At 38.7% G+C, this 18,581-nt stretch overlaps 1 long non-coding RNA gene across 6 annotated transcripts in view; it reads left to right on the top strand.

Moving 5' to 3' along the window:
• Positions 1 to 18,581, top strand: part of LOC106781007 (uncharacterized) — a 142,841-nt gene that overhangs the window by 64,554 nt on the left and 59,706 nt on the right. For 4 of the 6 annotated variants that reach the window (XR_011421426.1, XR_002810504.2, XR_011421429.1 and 1 more), the window contains exons 2-3: positions 663 to 749; positions 1,134 to 1,196. This is a non-coding gene — a long non-coding RNA (uncharacterized lncRNA). The remainder of the gene's footprint in view (positions 1 to 662; positions 750 to 1,133; positions 1,197 to 18,581) is intronic. The other 2 variants (XR_001377500.3, XR_011421428.1) reach the window with 1 other exon arrangement.

Below are 18,581 nucleotides of genomic sequence, written 5' to 3' on the forward strand. Positions count from 1 at the left end.
ATTTCCTATAACTTTCATCTGTCACTAAATATTATTCTACTTTTGATATTTTTCCAACAATTGAAAAAATTTAAAAACCTTTCTTAGCTCACAGACCATACAAAACCAGGTGGTGGGCTGGGTTTGGCCAGCCTTCTGTAGTCTGACCCCTTGATCTACTCATGTATTTATATCGCTTCTACACTGTTTTGTGGTGGAATCCAAGCTTTGTCCCTGCGAAAGCAGAGACGTTATGTGTCCTGTGTTCTGAGCACAGCACCAGAGGTATTCAGTAAATACGTGTTGAAGGTGTAAATCTGCAGCTTTCTGGTAAGTCAGTTCCTCTAAATGAAGTAATTAGTTTAATGGGTATAGCATATTGAATTCTCTAAGTGATTTATATGTTTTTTCAAATAAATTTTATATATCCCTAGGATTTCATGGTGAAGAGACAGTATAGAAAAGTGTTTTAAGCTTTGGAGTTATGAAGGCTAGGCTGCTCTATCAGTTAGTGTTTGTGATGTTGACTAAGTTACTATACCTGTCTTGTTTTCTCAACTATAAAGAGGATAGTTACATTACCTATTTTATAAGATTGATGGTGGGGTTTCTGCTTGAACTTCCATTTGCCTCTCTCCAAAACCACTCCTAACTCTTCTCCACCCTGTTCTGTATTTTGGCAGGTCAACACATGAGGACCACATCGGTGGTATACCTTGTCCTCCAGATTCCAATTGGGTTTTGCAAATGGCGGAAAGGAGAAGAATGAGGTAAGAATATTTATTCTCTTAGCTTGCCCCTGGGTTTCAGGACTGGCTTTGTTCCTGGAAGAAAAGTGTCAGCTCACAGAATTACAAATTTATGGATGTTCTGTAATGCACCTAATCAGTCCACCTATTAGTGAGAACAATCCTGTTGTTAGTGCCAGGGTATTGCACTATACCCCATGGTTTCTCTATACTCACGACATTAAAAATAGTGTCTTTATGAAAGTCTCAAATAATCCTAAATTCCTGCTGCGACCCTGAGCTTATGCTAAAATGCTTGAGAATAAATGGTAGCTCAAATTGAAAGTATTCTTAGAAATCTGATTGCCTTCTTTGAAATTATATTAAAATAACAAATGATTCCTCTCGATTCACGTTTCTCTACAGAATCGCAACTGGCGGTGCCTACAAGGTACATCCCAGCTTGCTGGAAAATTTTTTTTTCACAAGGTATTTATTTATTTATTTATTTGAGGAAGATTAGCCTGAGATAACTACTGCCAATCCTCCTCTTTTTGCTGAGGAAGACTGGCCCTGAGCTAGAATCCATGCCCATCTTCCTCTACTTTATATGTGGGATGCCTACCACAGCATGGCTTTTGCCAAGCAGTGGCATGTCTGCACCTGGGATTGGAACTGGCGAAGCCCGGGCCGCCGAAGTGGAACTTGTGCACTTAACCGCTGCGCCATTGGGCCGGCCCCTCACAAGGTATTGAAAATCAGGAAAGTTTACATCAAAATTTGATTCTTCAAATTCTCTTGAAAAGATCACACTTTCTGGCTACCCAGGCTGGCCCACTTCACGGAAACTGGAGCTGAGTAGCCGTTACTCCATTCACAGCTCTGGTCCCCAGCCTTCCCTATTATGCAATGCTTCTATTTCTGTGTTTTATGTTAACTACCTGGCCACTGTGGACATTTTCTTAGAGAATTAAGAGGTAAAGTCTTCAGCCAACTAGGGGACTGGTGGGAGGTATAGGTGGGAGGAGAAGGTGTTGGTGCTTTGAAGAGCAAAATGGGGTGTACAATCATCTAGGAGAGTGGGAGAGTGACAAGACCCACGGGGTTACAGTAGGATTACAAGGTGGGACTAATGGTCCTCTTGGGATTTGGGGCTATAAATGGAAAGAGTGATTCATGAGCAGGACTGTGTGCATTTGTCCATCCCCTTCAGACTCTCTGAGCAGATGCGGAACAGATGGCAAGTTGGACTTGACCAGGCTAGGGTTTAGCCCAGAGAGAACCATGAAAGCAAGAGAAGCCAGAGATGAGGCTTTTTGTGAGGGAAGGAATATAATGGTGGGTCATGGATGAAATCTAGGCTGGTCAAAGAGGGAGTGAGGACAGGAAGGGGTGGTGGACAGTGAAAAAGGGGAGCATCATGGTTAAGAACAACCACGGTGCACAGTGGAGCCAGACTGCATGGACTTGGGTCTCATCTCTACCCATATTAGCTGAGTAAATATCTCTATATATGTTGTGTGTGTGTGTGTGTGTGTGTGTGCATGTGACAAAGAAGGAGTTAATTTAGAATACTGCCCGGTACATGGTAAGTGCTGTGGAGTGCTTCAAGGATGATTTTCCTCCCCTACGTTGAATTTGATTTTAAAAATAAGACTTTAATTGTTCAATTAATAAATATTTATGGAATATCCATAATGTCAAAGAACATTAAGAGATATGTTGTGGGGCCAAGATAAGTCAGATATGATGCAGATCAGAGAACCACAGAGTGTCTTTGGGCAAGCAGGAGGGATAAGCCCCGTAAGAGAAAACACAGAGATGGCTCTGTATGTGGGGGTGTTCCTTAAAGACCTGGTCAGCGTTGGACACGCAGCAAGAAAAAACAGGCAGCTTCCATGTGGAGTTCATCAGTAGGGCTGAGCTGGGATTTTGTGGATTTTTCCAAAATTGCCTTTGAAGCAGAGACTGAAATTTCCCTAAAGGCTGATTCATAGAAAGAATTTCTGATAGCATACCAGTCCAAGAAGGGAAATATTTTGAGGAGGTGGACACTTTTTTGCTAACCAGTTTTTGTTTTTAAGAAAAAATTCTAGGAGGTGTATTTGGTAAATATATCAAGCAGTAGAAAAGGCTATAGAGTCACAACGAACTTTCCACCCAACACTTTGCCCCCTTTCTAGAGCAATCACAGTTGCCAATTTTTTGTCTATCAAAAAATATTCTTTTTAATTGTAACACATGTGCTTACACACATCTTTTTTTTTTTTACATCTATTGAAACACCCTAAACTGCATCTTCTGATTTTTCAGTAATGGGGATTGTTCCCAATAAATTCGACAAAGTTTTCCACTTTCTGGATGTGCTATAAGGCACTTCATCAGTCCCCGTTTGGTACACATTCACCTACTTTCTAAACTTTTGCTCTTACAACCAATATGGCCACAAAAGTCATAGTATATAATTCTTTTGTACATGTGCAGGTTCCCTGCAGATGAAAATGAAGTTGTGAGATTATGCACTTTAAAAGAAATTACATATTTAGAATACTGGTAGATATTGCCGTATTGCCCTCCAAATAGATTATACCAATTCATGCTCCCACGAACAGTGTGGGAGGGAGAACGATTGTTTCAGAGTCTGACCAACACGGAAAATGTTTCATTATGTCCACTCTATAAAGTAAATACTCTTTCTGTTTTATTATAGTTCTATAATTCTGAGGGAAGTTAAACATCTTTTTGTGAAAAAGAAAAATGTGTATTTCTTTTCCTATAGAACATTATTTGAGTCCTTTGTCCATGAGCTAGTGTCTTTTGTTAATTGATTTGTAAGAAAAATTTATTTAAGGACCGTATTCCTTGGTCTATCATATTTGCTGCAAATATTTCCAAGTTATTTATGTATACTGAATTTGTTTATAGTATTTCTTGACAGGTAGAAACTTTAAAATTTTATGAGGTTAGATTTATCAGTCTTTTGGGAATTCTGAATATATACCTTGCTGAGAAAGGGCTTTCTACTACAAGATTACAAGAAAAAATTCATTTTCGTCTTAATTTTGAGCTATTCATATCAAAAGTTTTGTATAAGTGATAAATTAGGAACTCATCTTAATTTATTCTTTTCACAGTAGGTTGTCCAAACACCATTTATTGAATATTCCGCCTTTAACACACTCATTTGGAATGCTGATATTAATCAAAATCTATATACCCATATTTTGAGTCTCATGCAAGATTCTGCTTTTTTCCTTTGATATTTCTATTCATGCACGAGTATCATACTCTTTTACTTGTAGAAGTTTTATAATAATATGTAATAATATAGTCTGTTCCTTTAGCTTCCTTTTTCAAAATTTTCCCACCTAATCTTAACCTGAAGTATAGATTCAGCATGTCTCATTTCAGGAAAACAATTCTATTGCTAATTTTGTTGGAATCACATTCAATTTATAGATTCACATAGGGTGAATTAGCTTCTTTACAATTTTGCATTATATTAACTAGAACTGAGCATTACTTCCCATTAATTTAAATTGTATTTTCTGGGTTTTGGGTCACTTTAAAGTCTTTTTGAAGTTCTGTCTATATGCTAGTAAAGCATTTTAAAGTTTATTCATATAAATCTAGCGCATTTATACTTATTTCTATTTCCGGGTATTTATTTCTTACCTTGCTGATTTTGTTTAACAGATTTTTATTTAAGTAACATAAGTATATCTTATTCAAACATAGTAAGGCCAACAGGGCTTTAGATATTCATTTCTAAATTCTTCTTATAAATTCTCTCATTATTTATAATGGTTTTCCCGGTTGATGCTTTTGAATTTTCCAGGCTTATGAAATTATCCAGATATTTGAAAGTTGAAAATTTTCCCTTCTCTTTTAGAATTTTTATACCTCATATTTGTCATGGCTCAATTCATTGGAAAGAATTTCCCACAGAATTTTAGGTAATAGGAGTGATAATCAACATCCTTGTTTTATTACTTAATTTAATGAGAAGATTTTTGTGTTTCAATATTAGGCATGTTGCTAATTAAGTATTAATGTATTCTTACTTATCAACTTGTTATTCAAGGATGATGCTGGCTTCTAATGAAGCACTTTGTCAGCATCATCAGACACAGTATATTTTCTTGCCTTGACCTGTAATTAACATGGAAAAATATATTGCTACATTGAATTTCTTGAATGGATCACATCTGAATAGTCTCTCTCAATCTTTTATTAAGCTGCTGAATTCTGTTTGCTAACACATTTTAGGAATTTTGCATCAATGTCCGTAAGTGAAAGCCATCTGTAGTTTCATTTTATTGCGCTGCCTTTATTGAGTTTTAGACCAATGTTTTCCTATATTTGTAAAAACTCTTTAGAAGCTTTCACTTTCTCTTTATGCTTTCAAACAACTTAAATCACATTCCTTAGATATTTGGTAAAATTCATATCTGAAATAAATTGATGCTGATGCTTTTTCGAGATAGCTTTTCATGAGGTTCTTCATATCTTTTGTTGCATTCCATATATTTTCTAGAATATTATGCTTTATGGTCAAAGCTTTTAATTTATTTGCATAAGATTAAGAAAATGATCCTCATATATTTCTTAATATCCTCAATAGACACGGTTGCTTATTCTAATGTCTTATTTTTATATTTATTGCTGTCTTCTTCTTTGGCTTTCAAGTATTACGTCTATTTTGATATATTTTTCAAAGAAATCAGGCGATCATTTTTCTTAGTTTTAACTTTTTTTTGAGTTCTAACACATATATTTCAAGAAGGTAGGCATATTGGTAGTAATTCACAATCTATCATTCATCTTACACTTATTGACTACTCATGATGTCTCTGGCACTAGGTGCATGTTATAGAACACAAGAAGGCCTCCAACTTGCTCTTTGCCTTCAAGGACTTTAAGCCAGTGGGCATGTTCATGAATAATTAAAGCATAAGAGTAGCATCAACCTGGGAATTGATAAGAAAATGGAGAGACTGAAGGTCCCTCAGCTAGAAAGTAGCAGAGCAGGTTTTTAAACCTGGTCTATGGGACATCAAGTAAATCCTACATACATAGTGATGTATCTTCAAATATAGCTTAAGACATATTCTTTATGAGATATACTTTCTGAATCCTTAAGTGTCTGAGAGTGTCTTTCTATTGCTTTAACACAACACAACACACACACACACACTACCATATTGGTTTCATATGGAGTTCTCGAATCATAATGTTTATCCTTCACGATTCCATGATTTTCTGGAAAAGTCTTAGGTCAGGCTTATTTATATTCCTCTGAAAATAATCTGTTTCCTTCTACCTCACCACTCACTATATAGACATTTAGAATTATTTCATTATCTTTGCAATTCTCAAATTTCACAAAATATGTTCAGACACAGTCTCTGTTTTCTTAATTTTTACTAGAATATGGTGAGCTCTTTCAGCCTGTATTTTCTGACTTTTTGGTCCAACTTGGGAAGTTATTTTATGTCTTAGAAAATAATTTTTCCTCGTTTCTTCTTGTTGTTGTGGTTGGTTGTTGTTTGCTTTGCTAGTACAGAAGACTAGGTAATTCAAAGTGCTCTCCTGCTTTAAAAAAAGTGGGTCCTGGATAAACCATCATTTCTGGTTTGTTGCTGAGCTCATAGGAAATAAGCAAAATAATCAAAGGACTTGGAATACCAGCAAGAGCTGTGCACTATAAGAAAAGTTAAAGGTTTCATTGTTCTAGGGGGGCATTCTCATATCACCACCCCAGAATGCAGAACATTGTAAAAAGAGAGAAGAGACAGCTCAAGATAAGAGGCATAAAGAACCTAATGCAAAAGTCTAACATGCATATAAGCAGAGTTATAGTCCAACTGGACATACAGTTTAATAAGCTGACTGTACCTTTGTGACTTAAAAGAATCTGAGGCGTTTATTTTGCCTAAAACTCTACAATTTAGGCAGGGATCAGCAGGGATGGCTTGTTTGTACTCCAGCATCAGCTAGAGCAGCTCCTCTGGTGGTTGCAGATTCCACTCTCAGGATGGCTTACTCACATAGCTGTTGAAAGGATTTGTTTGCTGCTGGGGAGCTCAGTTGCACCCTATCACCCATAATCCTAGGTTTTTCTCTATGTGAGACTTTCCACACTCTGCTTGGGATTCCCAATTAATTGAGATTCCTTACAGTATAGTGGCTGTGTTCCAAGAGAACAAAGCAGAGTGTATGGCATTTTAATAATCTAGTTTCAGAAGACGCATGGCATCAATTCCACCATATTCTACTGGTCTAAGCCTGCATTATTCAATGCAATAGCCACTAGGCACATATGCCTATTTTTTTAAATGAATTAAATTCAAATAAAGTTAAAATTCTGTTCTATAATCATCCTAGCTATATTTCAAGTGCTCAGCGTGGCTTGGGGCTACTGTACTGAACAACACAAATAGAACATTTCCACCATTGCAGAATTTTCTATTAAACAGCACTCATCTAGGAAGTCATAAAGATCCACTCAGATTCAAGGAGAAGGGGTCTAGATTCCATCACTTGCTGGAGGAAGTGTCAAGGCTACAGTACAAAAAAAATCACATGAGAAGGAGATATTGTTGTGGCTGTCTTTTGGAAATAGAATTTACCACATCATTTACTTCAGAGCACTCTATATCACCAGTGACTATCCTGGTTTCTTGGCATGTGTGAGGCCTTCCTAAAGGTGTATGGAACTAATGAATTCATGTAAAAATCTGATTTATCCATCTGAATTTCTATGTTTACTCCCTACAGTTCATAGAAGCAGATTCTCAGAAGTAGTATTAGATAGGACCCTTCTTTGAGGACAATGACTGGCGTACAACAAGTACTCAATATTTGTGAATGAATAAATGATTATATGGATGGATGGATGAATTGTGTCCTTTCCTTTGCCTGCATGTAGAAATCTACTAATGCAACTCAAATTATTGAGATTCTATTCTATATTTAAAAACCCCACCACTCCCCACAGGAATTCTTTCTAATTATTGAACCCAAACTTGGCAAGATAATATTGGAATGTTAGAAAAGTAAAAGAGAGGAAGAATGGTTGTGGATCTAATAGCATACAGTGGCCTACCTCTGGTCTGGGAATTTCAGCTGGAAATCTCTTGAGAAAATGACACCCACATGAAATTCCAGTGCTTCAGGTTTCAGTGAGCTTTCAGTGAGGGAGGGAGACCACAAGTATGACCTTCCTGTTGGTATTTGGGATCCTCCATTTCAGGTCCAAGCCAGAAGCAGGAAGCTCAGTGCTTGCTAAGCAAGAAAAGGAAATAGACAAGAAAACATTCCAGCCTGAGGCTGGCATCGGGATAGTTCTTCTTTTGTCTAAGGTACTTCTTTCATTCCTGCTAATGGTCCCAACCTGCTGAAAAGGAAACATTCTCTTCAATGGCATGTAGCCAAAATGTATCAAACACTTACAGTCCTACACTCCAAACCCAGGCATGTCTGTCTAGTTGCAAGGTCTATTCTCTTTCTATGTTAGCAGTGTTTTTGATTTGGCCTTAGGGTTAGAGAGATAGGTAAGACACTGAAGATGGAGGATAAGCTAAATACAAATTAAAACGATATAGTTCAAAGTTTAAAGGATTAGGTGCCTTCATCAGGTTCAGGAAATGTGCTATGAGATTTTTTTTAAATGTCTTGTCTATTTTGGTCAACCAAGTTTAGTCTTCATGGAGGAAGCCACCACTGAGTGGCACATGAAGGACAGGAATGGACACACCAGGCAAAGAGAACAGTGTGAGCAAAGACATGAAGAGGTGAACGAATGAGATATTTTGTAGAGAAGGTAAATAGTATCTTTGCCTGGTGAACAAGGGCATACTGGAAGAAAAGAAGCAAGGTAAAAACACTAAAATTTATTAAACACTTACTATGACCTAAAATCTCTGCTAAGGTCCTCACTTGTTTGTGTTCCTTAATTGGGGAAATTAAGTTAATTGCAAAAGATTAAACATCTACAAAGCCGTGAAGCTGGAATTCAAAATTTGTTCTGACTTTCTCCAAGGACAATGCATTTTGCACCGTGAAAGATAAAGCTTGTAGGGTACTTCGGGGTAGACAAATGGAGGGGGGTAGGTCTTAAAGGCAAAGCTAAGCATCTGCATGATTCCAATATGATGGAGTCTGTACTGATGGTTGTCAGCTGGGTGAACACAAACAGCATTGAACAGCCAGGCTGGGGAGTGAATTACACATAGGGCCTCAGATCCTGGGAGCGCTGGTTCATTCGTGTGCAAAATGCTCAGCAGTGGTGTATGTGGGTTGTCTCTGGTTTTCATTATTCACATCAGAAAACTGGAGTGGAGCCCTGAACAAGGTCACCACTGGAATCAGAACCAGAACTAGAATGAACTCACAGGTCACTTGGATTCTAATTATGCTCATGTCACCTCTTGCCACTCTGCCTAGGCATCCAACCTCCTAACCGTGGTGTTTCTTTTTTGTGTGAGCTTGGAATACTTGAAAACAGATTGATTTATCATCTTCAACTGGAAGAATTTTCCTATTTGGATATAAATATCAAAAACTCCCTCTAGCATTTCTACATTTCATATAATGCACAAATTTGTATATCACACATCTTGAACCCTAAACAGGACAGATATTCACTCTCCTTTCTCACCCCTGGGTCTCCACAGCGCTTTATCCTATTTTCACTATCCTTCATGCATGCTACCTTGCATGAGTAAGACATCCTTGAAGGCAGAAGTTGTCTTTTTTTTTAAGCCTTGAATGTATCACATCTATTTTAGATTGCTCCCAACTTTCAATATTATAAACATTGAGATATACATTTTTGTACCTACATCTGTATGCATATCTGTGACTTCCTATTTTCCTAGATGTGGAAATAGCATTATCTAACATTTTAAATCTTTAAAATATTTTTCCAAAGTAGTCTCAAAAACTTTCAGTTTTTACCCTCCAACAACAAATTAAAGTATTCTCACATGATACTCTTAAGAGGTGGATGAGAAAGACATTGCTTTAAAATTTGAAGAGGTGGGTACCATTGTTCAGAAGGTGAATGCGTTACTGTGCCAGTGATTTGCACGTTGCTCTCAAATCCGTCCCCTGATTTCTGCAGCTCTGTAGCACTGGGGATTACATTTTCAAGGTGCCCTTGTCAATTGGCTCCCACGTAGACTTGGCCATTGGGTGGCACTGGTGGAAAATGGAAAGTTAGAAGAGGGGAGAAGACGGGGAATTTCTCCCCTCTTGCTATGCTTCAGGCAATATCTCTGACAGTGGCTGCATCTCCTCTGAAGTTGGTTCCAAATCCTTTCCAAACAGAACCTCCCTCTTTGGTCCAATCTCCCACATGGTAGCCCCGCCATAGTTTAGCTCCTGCCTGCTGCTTCGTCTTCTGTGCTCTGATACACCACTTTCTCCCTGTGTCCCTTCAAGCCCTTTGTCGCTAGTGGTCTTCTGCTGTTGCTACTCCTTGGTTACCTCACCATGTCCTGTTTGTCTTAACAGCTCTCTCCATACCTGTGTATTAAATCGCCTCTATTTATCTCCCCAGTGTGGACACTGTTTTCCCAACGTTCCTCTGGCTAATATACTTACCCAAATATGCTTGGCTATAAGTGTTGATACAAGGAGCAGAAGCCAGACCTGTTAATTGAAATCTGGTGCTCCTTTTGCTAGATCACGCAAGAACTATTGGTGATTAAAAGAGGGCATTAAGGGAATGGTGTAGGCAACTGCTGTAGGTCAGGGGAGAGGTGATTGGAATGGTCTGAAGTGGTCACAGACGGCTTTGTGGAAAAGGGGTCATTTAAACAATGTCTCAAATCTCTAGGATGCATCTAAATGCACAGCATTCTTGGGCAGGTAAAAATACCATAATAACTAGAGCTGCTGGATGGCCCAATCCAATTTTGGCCTACATCCTCTTTTAACTGTCCCCAGGAAACTGTTTTTTAATGTGAGAAAATATTTTGAAAGACTTTTAAGTTTGAAATTCCAAGTACACATTATAAGAAGACTAGAGTATTTTTGATATTCTTTGATCTTACTTTACTATTAGTGATGTTTTGATTTTCAGTTGCCTAAGGAGAGAGCACAATCTCTTTTGACTTCTTAGAATCTCTAAACATTGTAATTCAGTCTTGGGTTTGATAAATGAAATAAAGAATCACAAAAGATCTACTACATATTTTCTGAACTAGTGGTCTCCTAGCCTATTTCAATTATTTATAACTAAATCTCAGACTTTTCTGAATCAAAGGTCAATAAGGTCTTTACAAAAAAAATCCCACTAGATTGGATCCGCTTAGGTGTTCATTTCATAAGCCCCTCCCTTTCCTAGCTGAGGCATTTCTATTCTCCTATCTCAACCTTTTAGTTCTTTGACTCCAAATTCTATCCAAAGGATCTTATTAGGCATTTTTTTTAATGGTGACTTCTACTTTATGCAAAATGAACTTCCTGTAATAGAACTCAAGTGACCTCTACAAGGTTCCTGTCTATTTAAAAAAAAAAAGTACCAATATGGTTTTTTGTGTATCTTCCTCCTTGATCTCCATTTAGACTATAATTGATCAATTCTAGCTTTCAAATGCTTTCTTTCTCTCTTTCAGAACAGTAAAAAGTGACTGACCCAAAAATCTAATTGACTGAAATGATCAGTTTTACCACAGTTCACTACACTCACCCAGAAAGCTGTTCTGAGTGGCAATTTGAAAGAGCTGTCCTTTGAAATTGGCATTTTCTAAGTATTCTCCTAAATTACAGTTGGGCCATAAATACAACAGGTTAAACTAAGGCAGCTGAGAAATTATATGGGTGAAAAATTACAAGGATATGATCTTTCCACTCAGGCATGTAAAGATTTAATCTCCCAGATTAAAAACTCAGCACACAATGATTGTGTCAAGATAACATCTGGGAGGATGCTTCAGGACAGGGTTCCCAGGGTATTTTCAGGGGATGGGGCCTGTGGCCTACAGAGGCAGGTGTTTCACAGTGGGGGGCTCAGAAGAGGGCTTTTCACTAGTAGCAGGCCAGCTGTGAGCTTATCTGTGGCATCTTGCTTTCAAGGAACGGTTCCCCAGTGTCGGCTGAAGAGAGAGAAGAACCACCCACGTGGGAACCGTACTGCATATTGACAGGAGAAAAAGAAAAGCCATGAAAGAAAGCAGGCTAGGAAGCTTAGCTATATGAAACAGGGATCTATTCTATTAACAAGACAGGGTAGAAGATGCTAAAATAGTTAATGGACAGAAATCAAAACAACTGATAGACAATGCTCTCCTTTCCAGTCAGTCTCTGGAATTGCTCTTGATTCTATTCCTTTATCCATGTCCATTACTACTGCCCTCCTTAAGTCCTCATCATCCAAACCATATCAAGGGCTTCTAACCAGGTATCTCAAATCCTGTGTTGTTCCCTTCTAATCCAGCCTTTCTATTGCAATCGGAGTGGTCCCTCTGAAACAGACACTGGTCCATTGTACTCCTATGCATGAAACTCTCCAACAGCCACATATTGCCCTCAAGATCCAGTCCAAGTTCCTTCACCTATTATGAAAGCCTTCCATGAAATGGTTTCTGCACCCAACACTGGCTTAAGCTCCCAGCTCTCTGCCCCATACACCTTATACTCCAGTCACATAATGTACATGGACATCTCTCTTTCTTTGCCTGTGTCCAGATCTGCTTTGGAGAAGTCTAATGAAAGCCTTTAAAAGGAAATAATAGTCATTACATATTTCTTACATGGCAGCTCCAGAGTTCACAGGCACAGGTCCTATGACAGGCAGGCAGAAGCTGTATTGCCTTTTATGACCTAGTCATAAGTTTCAGAGCTTCTCTTCTGTAGCACTCTATTAGTTGAAGTATTTGCAAAGATCTGCCCAGTTTCAAGGGAAGGAATATCAATACCATCACTTGATGGGGGTTACGAGGGAGCATGATTCTGGAAGAGCATCAGAGACTGGAAATATTGTTGAAGCCATTTTTGTAAAACACAATTTGCCACAGAGAGGGAGTTTAGATTACTCTTTTAAGAAGTTTGACGAAGAAGAGAAGGATAGAAAGATAAGGAAGAGAACAAAGCAAGATCAAAGTGAATTTTCTTTGACCTGGACATGTAAATGCACCACTGGCAGATGGTGTAGTTTGGCAACAAACTCAGGCAGTCTGCTTAAGAGTTTGCACTTTTAACCACCTTGCTGAAGACCAAGGGTCGCCAAACCACAGCCTGTAGACCAAACACAGCCCACAGCCCATGAGCTAGGACTAGATTTGAAGGTTTTAAATGGCTGAAAAAAATATCAAAAGAATAATATTTTGTGACATATGAAAATTAATGTTTCACCATCCATAAGGACAATATTATGGAAAACAGGCACACTCATTCATTTACGTATTGTCTGTGGCTGCTTTCATACTACATTGGCGGAGTTGAGTAACTGTAACAGAGATCCTATAGCCCACAAAGTCTAAAATATTTACTATCTCATTCTTTACAAAAAGTGTTTGCCAACTTCTGGTGTAGTGTCTCTCTAATAGACCCATGTGTGCCTTTATACACAAGGGGAATGTGGGTTTCTTAAAAACAGAAGGTCCCTTCCACATGTGGCATGGTAAAAACTCCAAGATTTCGTGACTTCCTCACTGGCTTTCTAGAGGGATATGAAAGAGCGGCTAAATGTTTACCTTTATTTCTGGTCAATATTGATTTGTGCTTTATCATTTATATAGCAGTTTAGTCATATGTGTTTGCATGTTGTGGTTACTTTCTCTTTTGTCTTTCTGACTTTAAATATCACTTCCTTGGACAGGTCTTCCCTTATGAACCTATTTCAAGCAGGTCTGCCCATGCTCCCTTATTCCTGAACACCGCATCCTGAATGTCCCCCTCCTGTCAATCACTGAGTCTCTTATTATCCCATTACTTCGCCCACCTGTTTCATGATCTGTCTCTCCAACACCAGAGTATACATTCCATGGCAGCAGGGACCTCACCCATCCTTATATTCCCAGAGGCACTGTTTACTTTATAGTTTACCTATCTGGCATGCTGCCAGCTCAATGGAATACATTTATGAATGAAGGAATGTTTCTCCATTTTGACTTTAATCTAACAAAAGTATAAGGGCACTTTGATTTCTGCATAATCTGAAGCAAGTATCTCTCAATTCCTGTTTCATAGAGGATTGTGATTTTTGGAGGTTAGTCTTTGTACCCTGTGGTTGGGATTTACAAAATGGAGAAAAATCGGGACATTTCTGAGGCTGGCAGAGCAGAACCGGAGAATGAGAAGGTTACAAGCCCAGAGACAGTGGCAAAGCCTCCAGGACAGTTGGGCTGGAGGATCCCTGTAAAAGGGCTGCAGGCAAGGGGAGAAGTCTTCAAAGTGAAACAAGGGCATGTGGCAAGAAGGCAAGGAGGAAGACAGTTAGGTTGGACAGGACTCATGTCCGTGACTGAAGAGGAAGAAATGCTAGAAGTGAAGAGTCACAATCTATCTTCTCTGACCTTGAAACCCTTTCATCCTCCTCCTTTCCTCCTCTACTCCTAAGTCCTGCCTATTCTACATCAACAAAAATCCCTCACATCCATCCCTTCCTCACCTTCTTCACTCTCACCCTCATAGTTCAGCTTATCATTTCTTAACAAAACTACTGCAAGAGCTTTCTACTCGATCTCCCACTGACTCCAGCTTCTTCTCCAGAGTGCCTCCAAGATAAGCTTGTAAAGGTAAATCTGATCATGATTAAAATCCTTCAATGGCTCTCCAGTGCTCACCAGAAAAGATCTAAATATCTTAAATGTGGACACATGCCCTTCTGATATTGCTTACAAGCCACCCTTCCAACTTAGTTCCATCACTCCTCCCCAAGGCCAGTCCCACTGAATGCTCTATTCTTGAGGCAAAACAGGCCCATCTCCTTATTCCTCTTTGCCTAGAATGCCCCATATTTTTACATGAAACTCCCACTTTTCTTCAAGATTCGGCTCAAATGTGAACACCTCTGTGAAACTTCCTCAGGGTTCCTCAGGGAGCGTTCATGGTTCCGTCCATTCTGCTTCCTGTCTCTATGCCGCTTGTTGGCCATAGGGCTCTCCTGGCACATGTTCTGTGCCTCTATCTCTCTTTGTCCCTTGCTCTGTCTGCCTCCAGGCATGGATGTAATGTACGACACTACAATTTTCCTATGTAAACCTCTATCTTTGCCCTCCCACTCAATTACATTGTACAGTGTTTGAGACTAACAATCTCTTATTCTCTTGTGAATCCTCAACCCTGAGTATATCTCCTGGAACACAATAGACACTAATTAAGTTATTGTTGAAAGGAAAAAGGAGGACCAGAGGAAGTAAGTAAAGAAGAGAGGAAGGGAGGAAAAGGAGGAGAGCAGCGTCTGTAGAAGTGAGTGGAATTGAGTCAGTAGTGACCACAGAAATGGTTTTATTGGCTAAAAATCAAAATTTTGTAGTCTAAAGTCAGATTACTTTCCTTTCCCCCATCATAGTTGTGAAACTTTGGGAAAATTTGTTATTTTCTATATTTAACTGATTTTTTAAAATTAAAATATCGCCTTAAATATATTTAAATGAAGCAAACATTCGTAAGTTGTTTAGATCAGTGTTTGGTACATACGAAATAATCAATAAAAGACCACATAAAAACAAACCACAAACAATGCTAAGATAATCAGACTGGGTCGTAACTGAGAGGTCAATTAATGAGACCCTTCAGGCGCAACTGAGGAAACAGACCCAGATAATAACTAGCAGCACTGGGTTGGGAATGAACCCTTCTTAATCAAAGTCCAGTGTCTTCTTCACAGAAGTCACTGCAGCTGAAGGGGCAGCGAAGAGCAATAGGAAAGGGTTACAGAGAAAAGGAAAGGATTCGTGATTCATAATTGTTACAGAGAAAGAAGAAAGTGTTGAGAGCTATTTCATTTGCTCCTAGCATCTACCCAGAGAAGTGACATTATTCCAGATTGGCAGATGAGGAAGCCGAGAAGTGGCCCCTTTATGAAGATTGAGGGGAGTAAATATTCAGTAGTGCTGCCATAAAGCCCTTTCCAGACAGGCTGGGCTGTGAAGATACAAACCCCATACCTGCTGGTAATGCCAAACGCTGGGAAGAAAATGACCAGCGATGCAGCGGGTAATGAGAATACAGCCTCCTAGTTAAGAAAAACATTTTTCTAAGTCATTGTAACAGTCATGTACCACATAACGATGTTTCTGTCAACAATGGAGTGCATATATGATGTTGGTCCTGTAAGATTAGTACCATAAAGCCTAGGTGTCTAGCAGGGTATACCATCCAGGTTTGCATAAGTGCACTCTATGATGTTTGCACAAGGACAAAACTGCCTAATAATGGATTTCTCGGAATGTGTCTCCATTATTAAGTGACATATGACTGTAATTAAAAGAGAGATTGGGTTGAGAAATACAAGTTGTTTCAAAAGAAGAAATTAAATTGATAGTTGGGCTAGTTACAAAGTCCTGGATTGTAGGTTAGAATGTTAGCTTTGAACAGCTTCTTCGAAATGCACAAGGGACAGAACGAAGTGTAACTACTTTGAGAGATTTTCTTTTCTATTTCTTTCTTTTGTGTCTCTCAAAAATTATTTTTAAAAAATGTCTTTAGGAAAACTCACCAGTTGACTACAAATAATCATCATTTTGTAAAGCTTGGTAGGTATACATTTTCTGAATATTACTCGAAATTTTGCTGTCTCCATCATTTATAAGCACTTAAAGCTTAAATCAAATGTTGCTTCCCTTCTTAAAGATAGTCACTGGTTTCTCAGTTCTCTTAGGAAAGGATCCTGAAACCTATGCATGTGGAATATTTCCAAAATATAGGTTTAGGATGATTAATAGTTTATATTAGCACAATGTATATGGAGTTATTTTTGAGACTATTAATTAGATTTAAAATAGTTTTCTCCATTACTGAATTCCCAAGAATGTGTGTGTGTATGTGTGCGCATGCCTACACAAAGTCATTTCAGTAGTTCTGGGATCTTGTTTCTCAACCTTAGGCAACACTTTTCTTGTAAGTCTCTGTTTTTCCAGATACTTCAGTTAATAATTGGTTCACATATATCACTTTGCAAGATGTTAAGAGCTAAGGTTACTCTGAGGAAATGTAGTGAGTGGCTATAAATAAGGAAGTTATACGGGCTATGGAGATCTGCCACATGCTGGCGAATGGTTTTAGTCTCATGCTGCTTCAGCTTCTTGTGCAGACAACATGAGGTTCTGATTCACATGAATCTCGGCAGAGCATCCACATCATACCGTCTGTGGCACTGAGAAAAACTCTAGAGACAGCGGGTTGGAGTAAACAAGAACAATCACATTGCAGCTAGTGCCTCAGAGCTCATTCCTGGGGCCACTGGGGCTAGCATTAGGATTATGAAGGCTAGAATTCATTGCAAGGGTTCTCTGGAGCGATGAAGAGTGAGGAGAACCAGAGGATAAGGATGAACTTAGAGAACACAGATGTGAATGAAAGAAGCTGAACTCAGTCGTGTGCAAGGAGACTGGGGGCTACAATGGTTAGAGGAATCCTGTGAGTGGGGAACTGGAGTCTTTCCTGACAGTTGAATATATAGTGTGCACCTGGGTTGCATGAGTTTGAGGGCTCATGCCCAGAATAGGTCTTTTTTTTTCCTCCATTATTGGTCCCCCCATCATGTCTTTGAGTCAGTATGAAACAGCCAAAGCAATCTGCAGATTATTTTTCAAACAGCCCTTTTCCCCTTCATTTGTAACCATAATAATCTACTCTTATAGATAATTATGAAACATCAGTTGAATGATGTTTATCCTATAGATAAATTTTGAAACTTCTACTTTCAAATACAAGATTTCTACAAAGACGCAATAGAATTTATATATGAAAAACAATGGTATTTAGAATGGATGGTTTAAATCCTGGTTCTGCCACCCATAAAGTGTTTGGTTTGATGTCAGGCAAGCCATCTTAACCTCTTAGTCTATTTCTTCCCTTATACAGTGGTGAAAATTAAAACAGGTAGTGCGTGTAACATGTTTAGAATAATTCTGGAACAAAATGGGCACTCAATCAAAATTTGTTTCCTTACCTTCAAAATCTCTCTACTTGGCTTTTCACCGATGCTAAAGAAGTACCACCGCCAAGTTAATAAAGAAAATATATGTACCAGTTCACTTCAGTTGAATTTGGTCCTGAAGTTCTGAGGAAACCATTATAGTTAAACATTGTAATCCACAGATAACATGTCAGGGCGTTATCTATCGATGAAGGGAAAACTGCTCTGTTTTTACGGATGGGGCAGTGGAGAGGGGCTGTGGCTCTGAGAGAATTTATCAAGAGAAAGTTTTCTTATAATCTCTGCACACTTCTAGAGCTTGAGAAACTGAAAAAGTTGAACAAATTGAATTTATATTGATTTCCTTCAACATGCACTCAGATCAGAGAGAGAAAATATGATTTCTTGAGCAACTTTTTCATTTATGGCTAGACACAGTTCTCATCGCCTCAAGAGGTAAACTCTCATGTGAGAGGCTAAAACATAAACACCCAAAGCCCACAGCCATGGAGGAAGCATACACAGAAGTGGAGGAAATTGGCTCAAGGAGCAATGTATTCTGACTCTGTCCACCCAGGAAGTTTCAACTTATGAAGAGATATCAACCAATAGATAAGACTCTTGATAATTTCCGAACATGTAAGTCTCACAAGCCATCAGCTACTGCCTCATGAGTACAGTGTACCCACCTCTCACACTGCTTTCCTCTTCCTTAATGGTTGTGAAACTTTCCAGTTGTGAAGGAAGAACATCCAACATCATTTGCATCCTCCTCTCCC

Source organism: Equus caballus, chromosome 9, assembly GCF_041296265.1.
Source record: "Equus caballus isolate H_3958 breed thoroughbred chromosome 9, TB-T2T, whole genome shotgun sequence".
NCBI classification, from domain to species: Eukaryota; Metazoa; Chordata; class Mammalia; order Perissodactyla; family Equidae; genus Equus; species Equus caballus.